This window comes from Panthera tigris, chromosome A2 (genome assembly GCF_018350195.1).
Source record: "Panthera tigris isolate Pti1 chromosome A2, P.tigris_Pti1_mat1.1, whole genome shotgun sequence".
Classification (NCBI taxonomy): Eukaryota; Metazoa; Chordata; class Mammalia; order Carnivora; family Felidae; genus Panthera; species Panthera tigris.
In genome coordinates, this window is record NC_056661.1 from 148,833,317 (window position 1) to 148,853,907 (window position 20,591).

Genomic DNA, 20,591 nt, shown 5'->3' on the forward strand with positions numbered 1-20,591 from the left:
AGTCGGACCCTTAACCGACTGAGCCACCCAGGCGCCCCCTCTATTGTGTATTTTTTTTTAAAAAAAAATTTTGCACCATAAGAACAAAAATCTTTTCTTTCCTCCTTCTTTTTCTTCCCCCCTTTGGTAATTGTTCAACTCCTAACTTCAGTAGATAAGGATGGATACTGCCCAAAAGTAAACAAGAAACACAGTTCTAGTTAAAGACCAGGAAAAAGCTGATTGGTGCATCAGAATCAAGATGTCTCAGAGATATACATAGAAAATGAGTGATGGATGAGGTTAAGGAAAGGTAGAGCTTGCATGCGTGTGAAATGGGGCAGGTCGAGATTTGAAATTCCCAGAGATATATAGGCTTAGCTGTTGCTGACTTTGGGGTAGGTTGTAAAGGGGTAAAGGCTCAATACACATTAACTTTGTCTACTTTTCTATCTCCCTTCAGGGTGAGGCCTAGTAGAACTGGACTGGAGGTTCTTTAGTGATTTAACAGAAGGTTACTAGATGGTCGAGCCTGGCTTGTAGCGCTTAAAGACTCCCATTTGGTAATCAGGTGCTGCGGCTGTTTTCCATAATGCCGGGAATCCAGGATAACATTTCCAGTCCAAATTTCCTTCCTCAATAGCAGAGGTGGACTATGGAGGCAGAGTGGGGAGGCAGAGTGTACAGGATAGATGTAGCTAGGCTGGGTGGGTCAGGGGACAGTGGAGGACAGGTGTATGTAAACATACAGGTGAGGAGGGATGGAGACGGAAGTCACATACAGTGACAACCTTGCACACCCAAGAATAGCACAAGTCTCTGCCTCACAGCTGGGATTAGTACCAGATTGGCTAGGAAGATACTACACATGTTTCACTGCTTAAATAGACTTCTCTGGTGTGTGTCACTTGTTTAAGATCTGATAGCTCTTTTTTTGCCTACTGGTGGGTAGAGCAGGAAATGATACAATAGGGGGTAGATACACATAGAGTGGATACGAGAGACTGGTCAGCAGGTTATGCAGTCAGAGAGAAATGATGGCCACTTGAATAACAAAAGGATTATTCGTACAGTCAAAAAAGATATTTGAACTGTATAAGAGAACACTACATAAAATTTTGCCCCAAACTGGAAAATCTAGATGCAATAGATGATTATATAGAAAATACAAATGACCACAAGCAACTAAAGAAGAGAGAGAAAAACTTAGGTAGACCAAGTAGCACCAGGGGTGGGAGGTGGGGTTGAAGGTGTAAAAAGCAGGTAAAATGTCTACCCTCTAAAAAGTCCCCAAGCTAGGATGATTTACAGAGAGCACTCTACCAAACATTCAGAGTCCAGGTATTATCTGTGACAGTCACATTATTCCAAAGTATCAGAAAAGAAGGAATTTTCCCAACTCATCTTATAAGGATAGAATAACCCAGGACAAAAATCCTTCCCAAGAATCATTCAAAACTGTAGACTAGTCTCTCAAAAAAAAATATGAATAAAATATATAACAATTGATTCTAATGGCATATTTATAAAATGCGCTGTGCCAAAATAGGTCTTATTTCAGAAATTCAAAGACAGCTAAATACTTGAATATCTATAAAGTGATCCATTAATGAATTTTATTAATAGAACACATGACTTAAAAAGCAAAAGATCAAGAGCCAGTAGCTACAGAAGAAGGCAGAGGCCGAAAAATCAGCCTACTTGGAGTGCAGTCAAAATGCAGCAAAGATGATTATTCTAAGCAAAGAAGAGGGACAAAGAGAAAATTTAAGCATAGGGGCTGAGTCTCTAAACTAGATATGGTTGGTGATGTCTCCTGTTGTTTATTTCCCCTTTGGGGCCATTCTACTACGGTAGGAAGATCCTTTCTGGCACAAATAATTCAAGCCATTTAGTATATATTTATATATATATACTTATATATATAATATAATATATATAAAATATAGTATAATATAGTATAATAGTAGATATTTAATATATATAATATTTAAGATATTTAATATATATCTTGACTTACGTGTGAAGTTGGCTGGCGACGAGGAGCTCTATCAGCCTACAGACGATACCTGTGAGCCATTAAGACCTGTGAGGAGATTTCAGTCCGTCAAAAGACATTTGGGGTAGATGCAGAGTAGGGGCTATGGCTGCAGACAGCCATGAGGAGGACCTCTGCTCTTGTCACTCACTTGGTGACCTGGGGTCATTTACTTCAATTCCCTGGGGCCCTATATTCTCATCTGTAAAATGGGGATAATATGACGTGTGTCACGGGGCTGTCGTGAGAACAAAAGGAGATCATGAAGAGGACGAAGCCCAGAGCCTGGCAGACGGCGAGGCCCGGGAGCCCTGCCCTGAAAGTGCTTACTATTGTGTTCTTTCAGAAAAGCCCCTTCACACGTGTGATCTCCTCTGAGCACCAGGCAGCACACCGACACTGCCCGTCCCCAGGGACCACCGCTCGTAAGTGGTGCAGCCTGAGACCTCAGATTATACTGCCCTGCTATGAATTTTGGTGGAGCAAACCAACCTTCTTGAAAGGCATATGCACAGTATCTGCTTTCCTCCTCACGTTAGTTGAGCAAGGAGTCCGCAGGATGCAAACCCAGAGCCCTTGAATATGAACTTGTACGTAAGGTATACTAAACTTCTGGCATTAGGAAGCAAGATAATTTGAGGTATGAATTTTCTTTTTCTTTCATATTTTAGAACACTTCATCACTTTTTCCAAGTACTATTCTACAGTTACAAATATTTCATTTTATCCTCACAATAACACAGGAAAGTTTGCAGGACAAAGTACATTTTTCCCGTTTAAATGGTATGGAAACTGAGGCTCGGAGAAGTGTAGTGATTCATCCAAAGCCAGACAGACAGTTGGTGTCAGAATTTGAACTACCACCAACTAGATCTTAAGACACCATTACGGGAATGCTTTTTTGTTTTTCTTTCCTTTCCTTCATCTTTCCCTGTCTCTTTCCATCCCTTCTTTGCTTCCTCTCTTCTTTTTTCTTCTTTCCCTAACTCCAACTTCCCCTCACTACATTATACAATACACACACACACACACACACACACACACACACACACACACACACACACGGTTGCCTATAGTCCATTTACCCACCTTTCTGTTTAAGAAATATACTACCACTATCTCTTAAGCTTACTGCATCCCACCCCCTACCTGTAATCCACTATCCTGGATTTTGTAGTTATCATTCCCTTTTCTTTCTAGTTTTACCATCTTATCATTTATGCATCCCTACAAATATACACATTGTTTTATTTTGCATGTTGATGGACTTCAAGTGAAGGGAATCATACTTCATGTTCATTTTTGTGCAATATTATGTGTCTGAGATTTATTCCTGCTGACGAGTGTAGTTGTAGCTCATTTCCACCGCTTTAGAGTATTCCATTTTATGAATATACCACATTTTACTCATCTTTTCTCCTACTGATGGGCATTTGGGTCATTTCAGTTTTGTGCTTTTCTGAACAAAGCTGCGCTAACTCCTGTCGCACATAGGCAAGAGTTTTTCCACTGGAATTACTGGTGCCTGGAATGTACCTACCTACAACTTTACTAGCTAATGCTAAATTGTTTTCCACACTGATGGTACCAATTCTCATAAGCATATGAATTCTAATTAGTCCAAATTCGCATCAACTTGAAATTGTCAGAAATTTTAGCCAGTTTCCCATCTTTCGCTCAGATCTTGGTTTCCAAACACGCCTCTAACACAACTGTTACACTCTAACTGTTTCTTCCTTGGGAAACAGTTGATTCCAGGGCCAGGGCACATCATACGTAAGATGAACCTGGGATATGTTGTAGTGCCAGAAAGTAAGAACACGGTCCAAAACAAAACAGAACTAGGGACCAGCCTGAATTAGCTCTTAAGTGCCAAAGCTGGAAAAATTTGAGCAGCAAAATAAATAATCACAATGTTCGATTCTAATCCATAAATATAATAGATACCCACGAGTCCATACAGATAAAAATAATTAATTAGGGGCACCTGGCTGGCTCAGTCAGGTAAGTGTCCGACTTCCGCTCAGGTCATGATCTCGCAGTTCGTGAGTTCGAGCCCCGCGTCAGGCTCCGTGCTGACAGCTCAGAGCCTGGAGCCTGCCTCACATACTATGTCTCCCTCTCTGTCTGCCTCTCCCCCACTCAAGCTCTGTATCTCTCTGTCTCTCAAAAATAAACATTAAAAACTTTTTAAAAATTAATTAAATAAGTAAGTGGGGGAGATGCGACAGCTTTTCCTTTGGTAGAATTTGAATAAATAAATGTAAAAGGAAAGAGGAAAATATAAAATTATCAGGAAATACCACAATAATAATGGCTGCGAACAAACTCCATCACCAGATGATAAAATTAGTGGGTCAAGTTTGTGGAGAAATAAAGTTTGCATCATTTCAAAATATCTGCCCCAAGATATTTATTAATCACAAAGGGGAATTCAGTAGTTTTAAGTGGAAAAACCTGGCAGAAGCCACCTTAACCAAGCGATGAAGGTTTATACCACCAATGATGAGACACATCAGTATCATGAACTCTGTGATATGATGCAGAGAGGAGAACACGGTATTTCGTGGTATTCTCACCTAACGTGCATAACCTCAGTTTAATCATGAGAAAATATCAGGTGAACTCAAACTGAGAGACATCTGACAAAATAATGTGTACTCTTCGAAAATACCAAGGTCGTGAAAGACAAGAAAAGCTGAGGAACAATTACACACTGCAAGGGACTCAGGACAGCTGCCAACTTCTTTGCACCCCCAGAGCCTCCCCCCTCCCTCCCTACTTAATACTTCCATCAAAACACCTCAATAATTACACTTGCACTTATATTTGTTGGGCCGTAATGAACAATTCATGAGTTGGTCTCTTTCCTTTTAGACCATACTCCTTAGGGACAAGGAAAATGTTTCACTTATATTTATATCTCTTGCTCCCAGCACGGTTCAAGGTAGGCACTAAATGTACTGTTAACTCACTTCGTTCAAAACCTAACACAATTTCTTAAACATGAGGAGACATTCAATGAATGATTGGTTACTTTTGGGTTTGATTTGCTGGTTGAGACCAGATCCTATGCATTTCTGAAGATGTTACTGGGTTGTTTTTTTTTCATTTTTTCTTTTCCTTTTTTGTTCTTCTTTCTTCTCCATTGTTAGAGAAGGTGGAGACTCCATAAAGCATAAGAAAATATGGGAGTTTAAGCAAAGAGGAATACATATTATATATTTATATATTATATACCTGAAAATATAAGGAGTTATATATATTTGCTGAATTTACCCTCTTCTGGAGATAAAAAATGTAACTTTTTTCACAATATTTTGTTAAAAGTTGGTCTGTTACTAATATTTTGCCTAATATGATTTGATTTGGAGCTGAGAACATAGGTTTTTTTTTTCCTATTGGTCTTAAAAATACTTTTCAACACAAGGGAAGTGTTAGCAAGATACAGATGCCTGGCCTTTACATACTTGCTTAAAGTTCCAAAGGTGAAGAAATGTAGGTCATGTGGCATTGCAGGTTCTCTGCTTCAGCTGTCACGGAGTAATCATAGATCACAACAATCTGAGTTTCAACACGTCATTCAGCACGTCAAGAATCATCAGCATTGGTGCCTTTGCCATTACTCACCTTATACACCATACCTAGTTTACAGAGCAACAGAGCAACCTTTTTTTTTTTTTTTTTTTTTTGCTAACTTTTCCATTCTGTGCTTAGCACACAGGTGATCTACCTAGTTCTCTTATCTGACATCCCCCTGAGAGATAATGTCAGAGACTAGGATACTCAACTGGCATAAAAAGACCAAGGCTCAGTTGTTGGTACTGGCTGATGGTCGCAAGACTGGTAACAAATTGCTTATTCTCATTACTCTGTACTTGAAAACTCACGATAAACGAAGCCAACCAAGCAACCTTCTACATGTATGTAGTAAAGATTCTGTGAAGATTCAAATGGGGAACATAAAGAGCTTAGTCTCACTCATGTTGGAGTCACAGACATGTAAGTAAAGTAGCTTACAAAATGGAACTTAGAAGGAGCTACAGAAATGACAGCCCTGAAAGCCACCAGAGAACATTCTGTTAAAAAATTCTGGGACCTCAGGTAGCTTCAAAAATGTTTATTACGCAAGGAAAAGATACTTTACATAATAAGGCTTGGTTTAGAAGTGTATGATAATTTCATTTGTAAATAGATTGTCTTTTGTTTGCTGTTGTGATTTTTTAATACTATTTTAGATTTCTTTAGTGTTTTCCTCTCTGTATTTTTTAAACCCCTAGGCTTCATTTTTTTCTCAACACGCTAGCATCTGTGTCCTGGCACTTGTTTTCACTAAGTAATCACATGTCTTACCCTACGTAGTGCAGCCCCTGAAACCTTATCTGCTAGGACCAGCCTTCTCCTGCCCTAAGAGGGCCTCCCAGTTGCCTACTGTATCAGTTTTTCTCTAGAAGAAAAGAGAATATTAACAAGGTTGATTTTATTCTATACATAAGAAATAATATTGGGCCCTTAATCTACCGTGGAGACTTTTTAAAGCTAAAATTTATTGACCTCCTTCCATATGTTAACTTATTTAAATAATACAACTTTATAAGGTAGGTACCTTTAAATAAGGCAAGGATGCTAAACAGGTTGTCCAAGTTCACATGGTTAGCACAGGACAGAATCAGGCAGACTGCTTCCAGAGCCCACACTCTTACACTTCTTCTGAACCTCCAAGTCATATTTTCTTCCTGTTGGATAATTATTAGTCCCCAGTAATATACCTGCATTAGAGATTCAGCCTGGGAATTAGGAAACTTGAAATATTGTTCTATACTTTGACTTGAGAGGAAACAGCATTCTAGGGAGGGAAAATGCATGCACAGTCTTAGTGGCTATGGAGAGGAAGAAGGAAGGCCAATATTAGGAATAATGGGAAACCATTGCAGTGTTTGAAGCTAGAGGGGCTGGGAGATTAGTTGTGATATGACTCCAAAGATACTCTACCAATATCACCTTGGCTGCCTAAAAGAGAGCAACAGTGGATTCAGAAAAATTTGGTTAGGAGTCTGCTGAGAAAATCCAGGCAGGAGGTGATGGTAGCTTGGGTTAGGGTATTGGTAGTGTGTGTGTGTGTGTGTGTGTGTGTGTGTGTGTGTGTGTGTGTGTGTGGTGGAAGGATGGAAAAAAGGGTATTTTAAAACATGTATCCTTGATTAAAACTGATTTTGATTAGATCATATAAAGAAACTTTAGCAACACATTCTAGAAACTACACCTCCAGATAACATGTTACTGGCTTCAAAGTATCATATTGGGATGTTAAACACCTATTTCAAAATGCTTCATGGCTCTAAATAATTCTGGAAAACCTTTTTTAGAATTTCCTTCAGAAACCATTTATAAGCCAAACCAGAAAAATAGGCTCATTGCTATATACGTGCTTCATATTTTACATATGTATTTTAAGTCACATTTCATATTATACATATACATATACACACACACATATGCACAGGTATACTTCATAAATCCCAAAAGCTAAGGGAACTATGTGTAATGTTGTTAAATTGCTGCAGGATTTATAAGAACTTCCTTTTATGACTCTGACCTTCCGATGTATACAGTAAGGACACTTCTATAAGAAAATAAGCAACAGGGGGAAAAAAGCTACATCATCTGATTGTTCATCAAAAATTGAAGATATGTTCTTTTGGCAAAGAGTGAGCCAACTCGGGAAACCCACAGACAGAAGGAATTCTTGGAAAGTCAGGAGGTGGTGGTTTGTTTTTTTTTTTTTTTTGTTTTTTTACAGAGTAGATATAAATATATATCCTAGAAGATTGACAACAAATTTCTCACAGGAAAAAAAAAAAAATGAAGTTCCACCCATCAGCTTTTAGGAGCAGTGGACAGCATGGTGGGAAGAGTCAAAATTTTAGAACCACGCCTAGGAGTCAAGCCCTAGCTACGCAGGTTTGGACAAATTCTCGGAGCCTTACTTTCCTCATCTATAAAATGGAGACACAAATGCCAGGAGTTTTGTAAGGTTCTATTAACGGACCCCTGTCCATTCCCTCCCCCAATTTTCTATCACCTAAACTCCTTTTTCCTCAGGAAACCCTGAGGCAAGCAGGGGTTAAAGGCCAACCCCTCTGGGAGCTTTCGGCTTAAATGGCTCTGCTCTCTCAGCCCTGCAATACCAGGGCACAGAGAAAAGAATTCTTGGCCACCTTACCAGCCCTGTCAAAAAAGAACTGGGACCAGCAGACAGTCCCTTTGGTTCAACAGACATTTCCAGAGCACCCTGTCACTGGGGGAAATAAGCAGTCCATTTAAATCTTTTCAAGACACTGAAACACCCACAATGTCCGGAAGGAGCAGACTGGTTGAATTGTGAGACATAATTCTTGAAGGCACATTCACATGATAGAATTATGTGCTGAAAAAGAATTTTAAATGACGGGGAGATGTTCATAATAAATTAAGTAAATGTTGCTGTAAAATAGTATATACATTAAGGATTCCAGGGTGTTTTTTTCTTATTAATAATTGACTTATAGGGAAAACCAGAAGGAAATAAAAATTGCCAATGATAAATTCTGAGTGGTTGGATTATGGGTATTTTAATTTTTTTTAATGTTTATTTTTGAGAGGGAGGGAGACGGAGCGCAAGCAGCGGGGGGCAGAGAAGAGAGGGAGACACAGAATCTGAAACAGGCTCCAGGCTCTAAGGAGCGCAAGCAGCGGGGGGCAGAGAAGAGAGGGAGACACAGAATCTGAAACAGGCTCCAGGCTCTAAGCTGTCAACACAAAGCCCACATGGGGCTCAAACTCATGAACCGTGAGATCATGACCTGAGCCAAAGTCGGATGCTTAACTGACAGGCGCCCCAGATGACAGGTATTTTAATTTTTTCTTTTCTAAACCTTATACAATAAATGTAATAGTTTTCAATATAGTGTTTCAATATGTAAATATGATACAGCATTTAGGAAACAACTCCACTGGGCAGAAATTGTGACTACCTTGTTCATCACCATAGAAAAATAAGCATTTTTTTAAAATTTTTTTAACATTTGTTTATTTTTGGGACAGAGACAGAACATGAGTGGGGGGAGGATCAGAGAGAGAGGGAGACACAGAATCTGAAACAGGCTCCAGGCTCTGAGCTGTCAGCACAGAGCCCGACGTGGGGCTCGAACTCACGGACCGCGAGATCATGACCTGAGCAGAAGTCGGACGCTTAACCGACTGAGCCACCCAGGTGCTCCGAAAAATAAGCATTTTAAAGAAATGTGCCCTTTTCCTCAATAGAGAGGTAAAAAATTTGGATGGGGCAAATTTTTTGGATGAGGCCCCTCCCTCCCTTGTCCTTGAGTTTTGGGTGTCCCTACACAGCCCAGAACTGAGAGTGGAAAATTAAAAAAAAAAAAAATCATCCTGGCTCTTTTCCTGCCCATAGATGCTCAGTGTTGAGACTTAGGATGGGGAAATTTCACATAGTTGAGACCTCCCAATACAGGGGCTCCTGGCCTTGTCCATGGGTCTGCACCCTCTCCACATTCCCTTCCTGACAGTCGCTTCTCCGGGTGGCCGTGAGATACTGGGAGACTCCCGTCCTATATCCTCTGCAGGAGGTCAGGTCTCTGCTTGGGAGCAGGAAAGGGAAGGAAGGCACAAGGCCCAAATTTTCTTAAGTTCTTAAAATACGAGTACTGCTAAGTAGTTAGAACACTTGACATTTATCATTAGCGTAATTGTTAAGAATAACTACCACTTACTGAATGCTTTCCAGGTGCCAGGTATACACTGTGTTCTTGCATTGAATTTTCACATTAGCCACATAGGTTTTATTCCTATTTCACAGATAAAGACACAGGCTGAGGTCAAGCAGCATGCCTAAGTTCCCAGTTCTATAAAATGGCTGATGCAAGGTGCTTCACAGATGGTGAAACTGTTTCAAAACGGCCTCTGTTATTTTTCACACTACTCTGCGAGAAGCGGATTCTACGTTTTCACTTGTGAATGAAGGGGCAGATGGCTTTAATGTCCTCTCTGTGGGTCTACGTGCCTGATCCATGAGAGCATTCCCAGCGTTTGGTTTCAGTTAAAGGAGTCCTATACTTCGCAGGGCGATGGTGGGAGCCAAACCTGACCCGACTATACTAGATTGTGCGTGACAGATTTTAATCTGACTCTGAAGAAGGTAGGGTGTGGTGGGAGACTAGATACCAGCAGCAAACAACCAGATCAGGATGTGACCTGACACTGTGAAGACAAGGAGACAGTCCTGTACATTGGATATAGGGTCAATTAATTCTGGACTTTGCTGGTGAGAAGCGGGGGGAGGAGGGAGCCAATGGCTCTGCAGGGAAGAAAAAGGCAGAATAGCCTAAGTCAATGGATGACGTTTTGATGCTTGGTGGACCAGCTCGACCCTACCTCAAAGGCTATATCAACAGCTGTGAAATTCTTTTGGCCAGGTATGTATGCTATCGTAAAAGTATTTTATTCAGGTTCTGAATAAGACAATCTGCTACTAACCCTTAAAGTACCACGTGTTAACATCGACTTTTCAATATACACACGTAACAGAGAGAAAAACAAAGAGACAACACGGCTATGATAATTTACGGCATTTTCTTTTTTTTAAACTTTTTAAAATGTTTTATTTATTTTTGAGAGAGAGGGAGAACACATGCGCACGAGTAGGGGAGGGGGCAGAGAGAGGGGGAGACACAGAATCTGAAGCAGGCTCCAGCCTCTGAGCTGTCAGCACAGAGCCCGATGCGGGGCTTGAACCCCTGAACTCTGAGATCATGACCTGAGTCACAGTCGGATGCTCAACCGACTGAGCCACCCAGGAGCCCCCAATTCACTGCATTTTCATTTGTTTGGATGGAAGTGGGACTACACCAAAGTTGCTGGAAACAAAGCAGTGACACTATTTCCATAGCTAATGGACAGTGACACATAGCACTGACACAGTCCATAGCAGTGACACAGTAAACAAAACTGTGACACTATTTCCATAGCTAAACTGCTTGCCTGTATCAGAATTAAATTTCTCCTGATTGGCCTTAATGGAAGTTAATTTTAACGTCAGTAACCTTGATTAAAAAAAAAAAAAAAGAAAACTATTGGGGCCCCCGGGTGGCTCAGTCGGTCAAGTGTCCGACTTCAGCTCAGGTCATGATCTTGCAGTCTGTGAATTTGAGCCCCGCGTTGCACTCTGTGCTGACATCTCAGAGCCTGGAACCTGCTCCAGATTCCGTGCATCCCTCTCTCTCTGCCCCTCCCCCACTCACGCCTCTGTCTCTCTCTCTATCTCAAAAGTCAATAAACATTAAAATAATAATTAAAAAAACCTATTGTTTATTTTGGGGGAAAGCAGCGGAAGAGGAAACATTTTCTCAGAATTATGAATCGGCAACCTTGGGTCCTTGCCACGGTTCTGTCCCCAGCTGCTGTAATAATTATGAACGTTAAACCTTTTAAAGTTCCGATTTCTCACTTGTACAAAGAGATTCTAAAATGCAAGTGATGTTTGGGATTGTTCATGTCCTAGGTGCCCAGCTAGCCCTCCATGGGTATCCACAACAGTGAAACCAAATCCAATGAGCAGGGGCCCTTAAGTCCTAAGTAAGGATCCCTAAATGTCAAATGCTGTAAGAGTCTGACACGTGAATGGTCGTCTTTAGACTCCAGAGTAGGGATGGGGGGCACGGAGTAGGGAGCTTCGATGCTACCCTGTAGCAGAAAGGCTTTTTCCTCACTTTGCCCCCATCTGGCATGGAGAAGAGGAAAAACAAGTGAGTACGAGTATAGGATTTAGAAGCTGCATTCCTGGACGCTGCCTCCTCCAGTTGCTCTGACCTGACTCTGGTCAATCTCGTGCAAGGTGAATTCTAACTATCGCTAGGTGGGACCTATCACCTGCTGGGACCCGTCAGGCCTTGGAGGTGTGCTCTCCCAGAAGGAAAGCTCTAGTCTTTGAGATTCCAGGAGGAACTGTTACATTCAAAGACAGGGAAATGCTATGCCGAGCTAACTACAAACACTTGGGTGGTAATGAGCTCAATACGCAGTGTGTCACAGAGTTTAAAATGTGGAAGGATGATCTTTTCAAAATGATGTTTAATTTAGGCTTATGTTGACGCCTGGTGGTCACAAACCTACTGAACTTGTTACGAGGATGAAATAGGAAAAAGCCAAAAGAGGACACTAAACAGCAGGTAGGGCAGCTTCTAGAAATCAAGAAGGACAATTTCCCAGGTGGTCAGGCAAACCTATCATTCCTTATCTTTCTCGTCCACCCAAAAGTTCTGACACTGGCTTCAAAGCTGCGTGGTAGTTCAAAGCTACTCAGATGCTTACACGGCCTCGTGCCGAGCTTTGGGTATTTTCATGGGTTTCTCCTGTTCAGTCACTGTGGCCTCCCAATCTATAATTCTCCTCCTCTTTCCATTCCATCCTTCCTTCAACTGTTCTAGAAGCTTTTTTCATGCATCCCTCTTATCACTTTTCTTCCCCAACCAAAATAGTGTCGGGGAATTGCCCAAAGGGAGTCCCTATGAACGTACTAAGAGAAAGGGGCATGAGTTACTGCTCATAAATCGGGCACTTTAAAGGCTTTTGCTTTAATCACGATGCAAGTCTGACAACCACTGAGGAAAGCAGGAGCTTTTCGCCTGCGAGGACTCCCACCTTCATCCCCAGGATGAAAATTTCCCATGAGCAAAAGAAGGTATCACCTCATCACTTCCAGGATTCCTCGGACACTTCTCTACGTTGGCAGATAGTTCATTTGTGACCCGAAACGCTTTCCAGCAGCACCTCAAGGGTTTAAACTGTACCCAAGCCCAAAGGTTTTCTATCGCCGCGGCGACGCTCCCGGCTTTGTTTTTTTCTACTTCCCCAGGCCCAGGCCCGCCCCCCGGCGTCGAAGTCAGGTCTTTACTGGTCTGGGAGTATGCTCGTCTCCGCAGAGAGCCAATCAAAGCCTCGCCTCCTACCCCAGGGCTTTGGGAAGCGGAAAAGACCCGGACCTGATCCCGGGAGTGGGGCGAGGCCTCAAATGAGTGACAGCTCGACCCTCCAATAGGCAGAGCGCTAGGACCTGCCCCTTCTGGCTCCTGAGCTAGAAAAGAGCGTCGATGCCGGCGGCGGTGATGAGTTGTAGGAGGAGCTGGCTGCTTGGCGGTTCTGAGGAGCGGTGGCTGCTGCTGCTGGTGGCCTCTTTGCAGGTGAGTGGTTTTGTTTTCGAATTTTGCTGTTGCGAACCTTAACGTTTTTCAGTGATGTGGTGTTTCAATCTGAGCGCAGGAAGGCCAATTCTTTACTCCCCGGATTCCGTCTTTGGAGAGAATCTGGAGCTCGCTCGTCCGCCCCTTGAGCTCCCACCCTCACTTACTCCCCAAGGTCCCTCTCAGCTGTTCCTTTCTCAGAATGTGCCCCTCTGGGAGTCAGATCTGTCAGCTGAAAGGAGGACTCCGCGTTGGTAGTGGTGTCTTGACGGCAAGAATAAACAGGAGTTGGAGGGAGTGATGAACTCCTCGCTCCTGGACGTTTGAGGCACAGTGTGGCAGAGCCCCTTCGCTAGTAGGGGTCCTGGAAGCAAGCTCGGGTGTTTTCAGAGCCATGCCACTGTATTTAGGACGATGGCAGACCTGGCCTTAAACGTCTAAGTAGAGAGAAAAAAACTGAATGGCAGGGAAGGAGAAAGAGGTGAATATCTGCGATGGTTTCATGTAGCTCTCAAATCGAGCTAAATCACAGGTTCTTAGAATCACTATAAATTAAAAAAAAAAAAAAAAAAGTAAGTTTATTTCTCCTCCTTCCAAAGGGATGGGGGCTGCATTACTCGAGAAGGGCAACAGAAATGCATGATGGAAGTAAAGTTCACAGTTACTCTGAAAAAGTAAAGTTAAAGGATAATTGGTTGTTTGCTAACTTATTATAACCCTCTTCCCCTACTGCCTCCCTTCCAAATTATGGAGGCTTTACAGCCCGTGAGTGGTACCAGAATGTTGACCGAATGTAGACTTTTCGAGAAAAGAATCAAAGGCCGTCTTTCACCAGTAGCTGCTACAGTTTTCTGTGATGAGAGCAGAACACATGTCAGTTTGTACTTTGTTCTAAACCTCTCTCCCCTGAGGACAGGGACTAGGTTTTATCCATCTTTGTATTCCTGTACCATCTCGACACACCACAGATGCCCCTCGAATGTGGTGGACTTTCTTTTAAGTTTTTATTTTTAATCCTAGTTAGTTAACATAGAGTGTTGTATTAGCTTCAGGTGTACAACGCAGTGATTCAACACTTCCATACATCACCCTGTGCTCATCACAAGTGCACTCCCTAATCCCCATGTTGGTGGACTTTAGAGAAGTGTAATTCAAACATATGGTGTAATGGAAGGAGCTCTGAGCTGGAAGTCAGGACACCTAGGTTTTAGTCATGAAGCTGTTGCTATTTGTGTAATCTTAAACAAATCATTTCAACCCTCTTAGTTTCTTGCATCTTTAAAAAGCGGATGGTGCAGTGGATTATTTCCGAGGGCCATGCCTGTGTTAAAAGCCGGTTTTAAACTACAGATGATTAGACATTTTCCACCACGAGTACATAAGCAAAAAAATCTCATAGCAGTAAATTCTGGGCCAATCTGTTAGCAAATAAAAGTTCCCATCTACAAAGGGTGGTACTTACTCTTTTGTGCCCCCGTTTAAACCAAACCAAATGGATCATTGTAGAAAATTTGGTCAGTGTACAGAATGACCATTGTACAGGGCGTAATGTGGCAGAAAATGTCATCCTTTATTCTGTCGCTCAGAGGTAACCACTGTTAGTGTTTGGGCAGATCTTCCAGTCTCTCTTCCTCTTTTGCCTTCTACAGTTGGTTGAAATTAAGTGGCACATTTCATTTCAAGTAATGACTGGTACATCTAAATTCAGCTGTGTCTTCATTTCTGTGGGCCTGGTGCTCAGAGAACAGAGGATACACGAATATTTGAACCAACAGGTCTCTTGAACATCCTTGGAATGAAGTCTGGTTGTGAGAGGATGTTTACGTGGAAAAATAAGATTACAAGTATTACTTAATGGTAATACTCTTGCACTGAAATTTGGCCACAAATACTGAAAAAAATGTACTTTATAAAACATAAACTTGACCAAGGCATTTGGATTGTAGAATACTGCTTAATATTTTGTATGTTTCTAGAGCTGTATCTTAACATCAACTCCCCACACCCCCAATACACACAACATTTGATTGTATTTCTCCTTTCACTACCTAATTTAACCTTTTCTCTTTACCCCCACCCTCACTTTACTATTTTTAATTATTTTTTAAAGTTATTATTTTTTTAATGTTTATTTTTTTTGAGAGAGAGAGAGCATGAGGTGGGTGGGGGGGGGGTAGTATAGAGAGAGGAGACACAGAATCTGAAGCAGGCTGTAGGCTCTGAGCTGTCAGCACAGAGCTCAAAGCGGGGCTCGAACTCACAGACTGCGAGATCGTGACCTGAGCCAAAGTCAGGCGTTTAACCGACTGAACCACTCAGGTGCCCCTCATTTCACTTTATTCCCAGCATTTACTTCTGCGCATACCTCAGCAAGGAGGATCGCTTTCAGGAGCCTGAGGTCTGTGCCAGGCTTGGTTAGTCAAAGTCTGCAGCATTCAACCCAGAATACTTTTCACTTCGGCAGGAGTGCTTCACTGTAATTTCATTTAGTCTCACTCATAGCCCTTGAGAACAGCAGTTATCCTTATCTTTATGGATAAGGAGCCTGAGGTCCAGAAAATTTGAATAACTTGGTCAATATCAGTAAGTAGCAGAGCTGGGACTAATGTCCAGGTTTCTTGACTTCAGACTTCTGGGATTTGGTGGAAATAGCTTGTGTTGACAAAAGCTACTATCCTGGGGGAATAAGTAACCAAAGTTAGGAAGGAGGTGTCATGAGTGGGTGTTTTGCTCATCAGTGATGCCATGCAGGCCGGAACAAGCAACGTGCCTCAGGCAAACACTCATCTCATTACAGATGTAGATGTCTTCCCTGTGAATAGGGCTCTACCTGCTGTGGTTTGCTTTGCATGTACCAAGTGATCAGTGGGGGCTGCTGGTAGATGTAAAGCTGGAGAGTGACAGGGTCGTAATGCCTGCAAAACACCTGGAAGTGATAGCATTTGCTCCTGGTAGAGAGGCGCCCTTAGATTACAAATACAAATAGAAAAGTTACTGTAAAGCTTTAGGGAAAGTAATAGATAGTGGAAAACAAGGTACTTTTAGGTACCTGTTTGAACTTTTAATATCGAGCTTGATCTGGGGGAAAGAACACTTTGTTAAGACTCCAAGAACTGAGCTCTGGATTTCATTTCCCTTAAGAACAGTTCCTTTTTAATTTATTAGAAACGTGGCTAACCCCTCTTTTTTTCTGTCCTCAAATACAGCCAGCCTATGTTCTGTAGAGTTAGATTCCTACAGAGTTAGGTTAAGAGTTGTTCAAAGCTGTGCAATGAGGTTTTGGACTAGGAAAAACATCAGGGTGGTTGAGGGTAGCATTTGAAGAGCTAATAATTAAGGGTAATCTTTTGATCAAAGCAACCCTGACTCTGTATCCCTTTTTTTTAAGTTTATGTATTTATTTTGAGAGAAAGAGCAAGAGAGAAGGAGTCAGGGAGGGGTGGAGAGAGAGGAAAGGAGAGAATCCCAAGCAGGCTCCGTACTGTCAGTACAGAGCCCTACGCGCAGGGCTCAAACTCACGAACTGTGAGATCATGACCTGAGCCAAAACCAGACACTTAACTGACTGAGCCACCCAGGTGCCCTTCTGTATCCATTATTTTTATGTTACCTCAGCATGATATCACTGATCACATTTCTTCCTCAGCTTTTGGAAGCAGAAAACAAACTAAGTTTTTAGACTGGTCTTTAGCCTGTAATTTTCCCCACCCATTCATGCGTTGTTATGCTAGAGTATTAGACATCATTACTTTTCAAACACCTGAGGAAGGGAGGCAGCAACGTCTCAGGAGCATTAGTTTGGAAGATGGAACGAGCGTCAGTTATTGGGGTTGGCGGGGGAGGTGAGTGAAATTATATGCTTTAATGAAAGGCAGGAGTAGGAGGCAGCAGCAAGATTGTTGTGCTACGTTTGTTGAAACTACCTAGAGGTCCTGGAAATATTGTAGTAGTAACCTCAGTAAATGCAGGACCATGTGTTTGCACCAGTCCCCTACCTGTCTGCTCTCTCCAGGCTTGCCTTGCTGAAAGGATGCTGATTCTAAAAAAAATAAATAAATAGGGGCTCAGCCGGTTAAGCATCTGACTTCAGCTCAGGTCATGATCTCACGGTCCGTGAGTTGGAGCCCCGCGTCGGGCTCTGTGCTGGCAGCTCAGAGCCTGGAGCCTGCTTCAGATCCTGTGTCTCCCCCTCTCTCTGTCTCTCTGTCTCTCTCTGTTTCTCCCTTAAAAAAAATAAACATTTGAAAATAAATAACATAACTTCAATTTTATGGTGGCATTTATGGAAAGAATATTTTTTTGGCTCTACAAGCGATTTAGGTGGAATTTCTATGCCTACACGTAGTGAAAAGTCTTTGAAAAGATGTCACCTGCATAGCGTGTTTCCTTTGAATCACCTGTCGATTTACTGCTGGGCCAATTGCTAAGCTTGTATTCCCGAGCAAGTGTACATTCACCTGAAGTGTGAGACACTGTGGCAATTTATGAAGACGATAGTCTAAGAAAAGTAAAGCATGTCAAAATGACCTATTTTTGAAGTTGCTTAATACCATGAATACGTCTTCTCTCTAACTTTACCTTGGACCCATTATGAATTACGTGAATTAAGCAAAAGTAAGCTCCTCAGACTGATTTAAATGAGTTCAGTATTGTCTTCTGTGAGGAATAAAAACAATTATGAATGGGATTTCATTCCTCAAGGTACTTGCAGTTCTGGCCAAGAATAAAATCAGGTGATTTAATAATTCTGAGATTATCCCATGACAGGATGCTTAAAGGTTCAAAATGCTGATATGATTAGTAGATCTGAATATGATATCCAGCTAGGCCAGGGATTGGCAAACTAAGGCCTTCTGGTCTACTCCCTGTTTTTGTACAGCCCACAAGCTCTGAATAGTTTCTACCTCATTTACTGGTTGAAATAAGTCAAACAATGACAATATTTCACATGTATGAAAATTATATAAAATTCTAATTTCAGTGTCCACACATAAAATTTTATTGGAATAAAGCTTCATTTATTCATTTATGAACTGTCTATGGCTGCTATCAGCTACAATGGCAGAGCTGAGTAACTGCAACAGAAGCCAGGTAGCCCACAGAGCCTAAAATGTTTACTGTTTGGCCTTTTACAAAAAAAGTTGCCAACACCTCAGCTAAGCTGTACTGTCTTTCACGTTCATCTCCTTCATCGCATCTCAACAGCCGTTATCCTGGTCCAGGTCTCCATTATCTACATTACCAGAATCATTGCAAAAGCCTCTCAAGTTTTCCTATCAGTGGTTTTTCCCATCTCATTCTGTGTTTGTAAGTGCTGCCTGATCCTCCTAAAATACACATACTTATTTTAGTGATGTCCCAATACTTATGGAAGAACCTATCTTCTTTGCACAAGACCTTTCTGGGGCCACTATTCAGTCTTATCTTTCTAGGCTAATCTCCTCCTACTTCCTTGTTAGACTCTATACTTAGGATAGAGATCATAAAATCTTCCAAATGGGACACTCAAGTGTGAAAGGGGCCCTATAATGATTACGTGGGGGAAACAGGCCTAAAGCAAGACTGTTCTAGGCAAAGCAGGAAATGTGGTCACACTATGTATACTCTATCCGGTTTGAATGGCTCACCATTCTCCATGTGCACCCGTTCCCTTGCTTCTACTCATTATTCCCTTAGGCTCGAGTTCCTTTTCCTTGTTTTATAAGTCTGAGTCTTGAACATCTTTCCAAATCCAGGTTCAATAGTGCCATGTCCATGAGCCTTACTCAGAAATAATCTTTCCTTTTTTTATCTCCCTTATGAATGGCTTTCTCATGGTGTGGATGACTTTCTGCCTTAGTGATACACACACACACACACATCCTTTTTCCCCATCAGTTCCTTGAAGACATAATCTGTGTTGGATCCTGTACTCCTCATAGTCCTAGCATAATGTCATGCTCAGGTGGTGGTTGCAACACATGTTTAAAGAATGAATTAATTGACCAGACTGGGGAGACTGATGAATATTTGGGGCTGTCAATTTGTAAGTCATCCATTTTAATGTGATTAAAGTAGTGAGAAAAGTTGGGTTTCCAAGGACTGAGGAGAGCCTTGGGTGTCAACGTGGCAGTGTAGCAGAGTGGTTCTAGGCGTAAAGATAGGCGTTGGGGTCCAGCCTGCCTGAGACTGATTGCCAGCTCTGCCATTTACAATCTGTGTCACTTTGGGCAAGTTGACCTTTCCTCCTAAGTTTCTGCATCTGTAAAATGGGAGTAGTCCTAGAATCTTCTGCATAGAATGGTGGTTGAGGATTCAAATAGTCCCAAATCACATGCTGAGCCCTCTATGAATATTAGCTGCTGTGATACCACATGCTGTCTTCATCATCATGGTACTATTAATGGTGGGTAGGAAAATACAGCGACTTGAGACAAGGATGTAACAATAGAAGAGCTGAGAGAAATGCAGCCCCGAAATCTTAGAATAATTGTACCCCCTTGATTGAAGTAGTCAGTTTCAGAGGGACCAAAGTGGTGTGAGTCCTGCGAGAAGATGGTTTCACTTAGTAAGAAATGACTAGTTAGCAGTTTTTTGAGAGACCAGTTCAGTCGAGTGGTCAAGGCACAGGTTAGGTGTCCGAGAACTAAATAAGTACTGGCCAGAAGGCAGGGAAACAGTGAATAGGAAGGGGTGAGAAGGGGAGACACAGAAGCATATAAAAGATCTATTTGTTTAGTAAGTTTTTTTCTTTCAGCTTTACCATACTTTAAAAAGGAAGAGGGACGCCTGGGTGGCTCAGTTGGTTAAGCGACCGACTTTGGCTCAGGTCATGATCTTGCAGTTTGTGGGGGTTCGAGCCCCGCGTCGGGCTCTGTGCTGAGAGCTCAGAGCCTGGGGCCTGCTTCAGATTCTGTGTCTCCCCCTGTCTCTAGTCCTCCCCTGCTCACGCTCTGTCTCTCAATAATAAATAAATGTTAAAAAAAACCAATAAAAATAAAAAGGAAGAAACCCTGGGATATGCTAATTCAGTGACCTGTGTGGCCCTTTTTGGAATGAAGTAAATCATTGACTAAAATTGGTGCTTAATTCAGGTGCTGGTAACCCTTGCCAAGGGATACATAAGGAACCTTCAGAACCAACTCCAGAGTGGTTAGCTTTACCAAACACAACACAAAAAACAAAGCTCGATTTAAAAAATAATAATTTTTCATTTGAGAGTGGGGAGTATATATTCGTAGTATGGCACCCCTCTAAATTGCCCACTTGACTTTGTACCTTGAGGTTTTTCTCGAGCAGTCATAAGCTGAGCCCTCCTTTATACTCACCTCGTTTGTATGCATTTTATGAAATGACTGCCT

General features: G+C 42.0%; 1 protein-coding gene and 1 long non-coding RNA gene across 5 annotated transcripts in view; one reads left to right on the forward strand and one right to left on the reverse strand.

Annotated features, from left to right (window-relative positions):
* Positions 1 to 12,895, reverse strand: part of LOC102952768 — a 30,617-nt gene extending 17,722 nt beyond the window's left edge. For both annotated transcript variants that reach the window (XR_001509604.2, XR_006212846.1), the window contains exons 1-2: positions 12,760 to 12,895; positions 2,000 to 2,065 (exon numbers count right to left, since the gene is read on the reverse strand). This is a non-coding gene — a long non-coding RNA (uncharacterized LOC102952768). The remainder of the gene's footprint in view (positions 1 to 1,999; positions 2,066 to 12,759) is intronic.
* Positions 12,896 to 13,131: 236 nt separating this feature from the next.
* BPGM (bisphosphoglycerate mutase) overlaps positions 13,132 to 20,591 on the forward strand; it is a 31,921-nt gene continuing 24,461 nt past the window's right edge. For all 3 annotated transcript variants that reach the window (XR_006212849.1, XM_042972873.1, XM_007076272.3), the window contains exon 1: positions 13,132 to 13,251. The gene's annotated coding sequence lies outside the window, so the exon portion shown is untranslated. The remainder of the gene's footprint in view (positions 13,252 to 20,591) is intronic.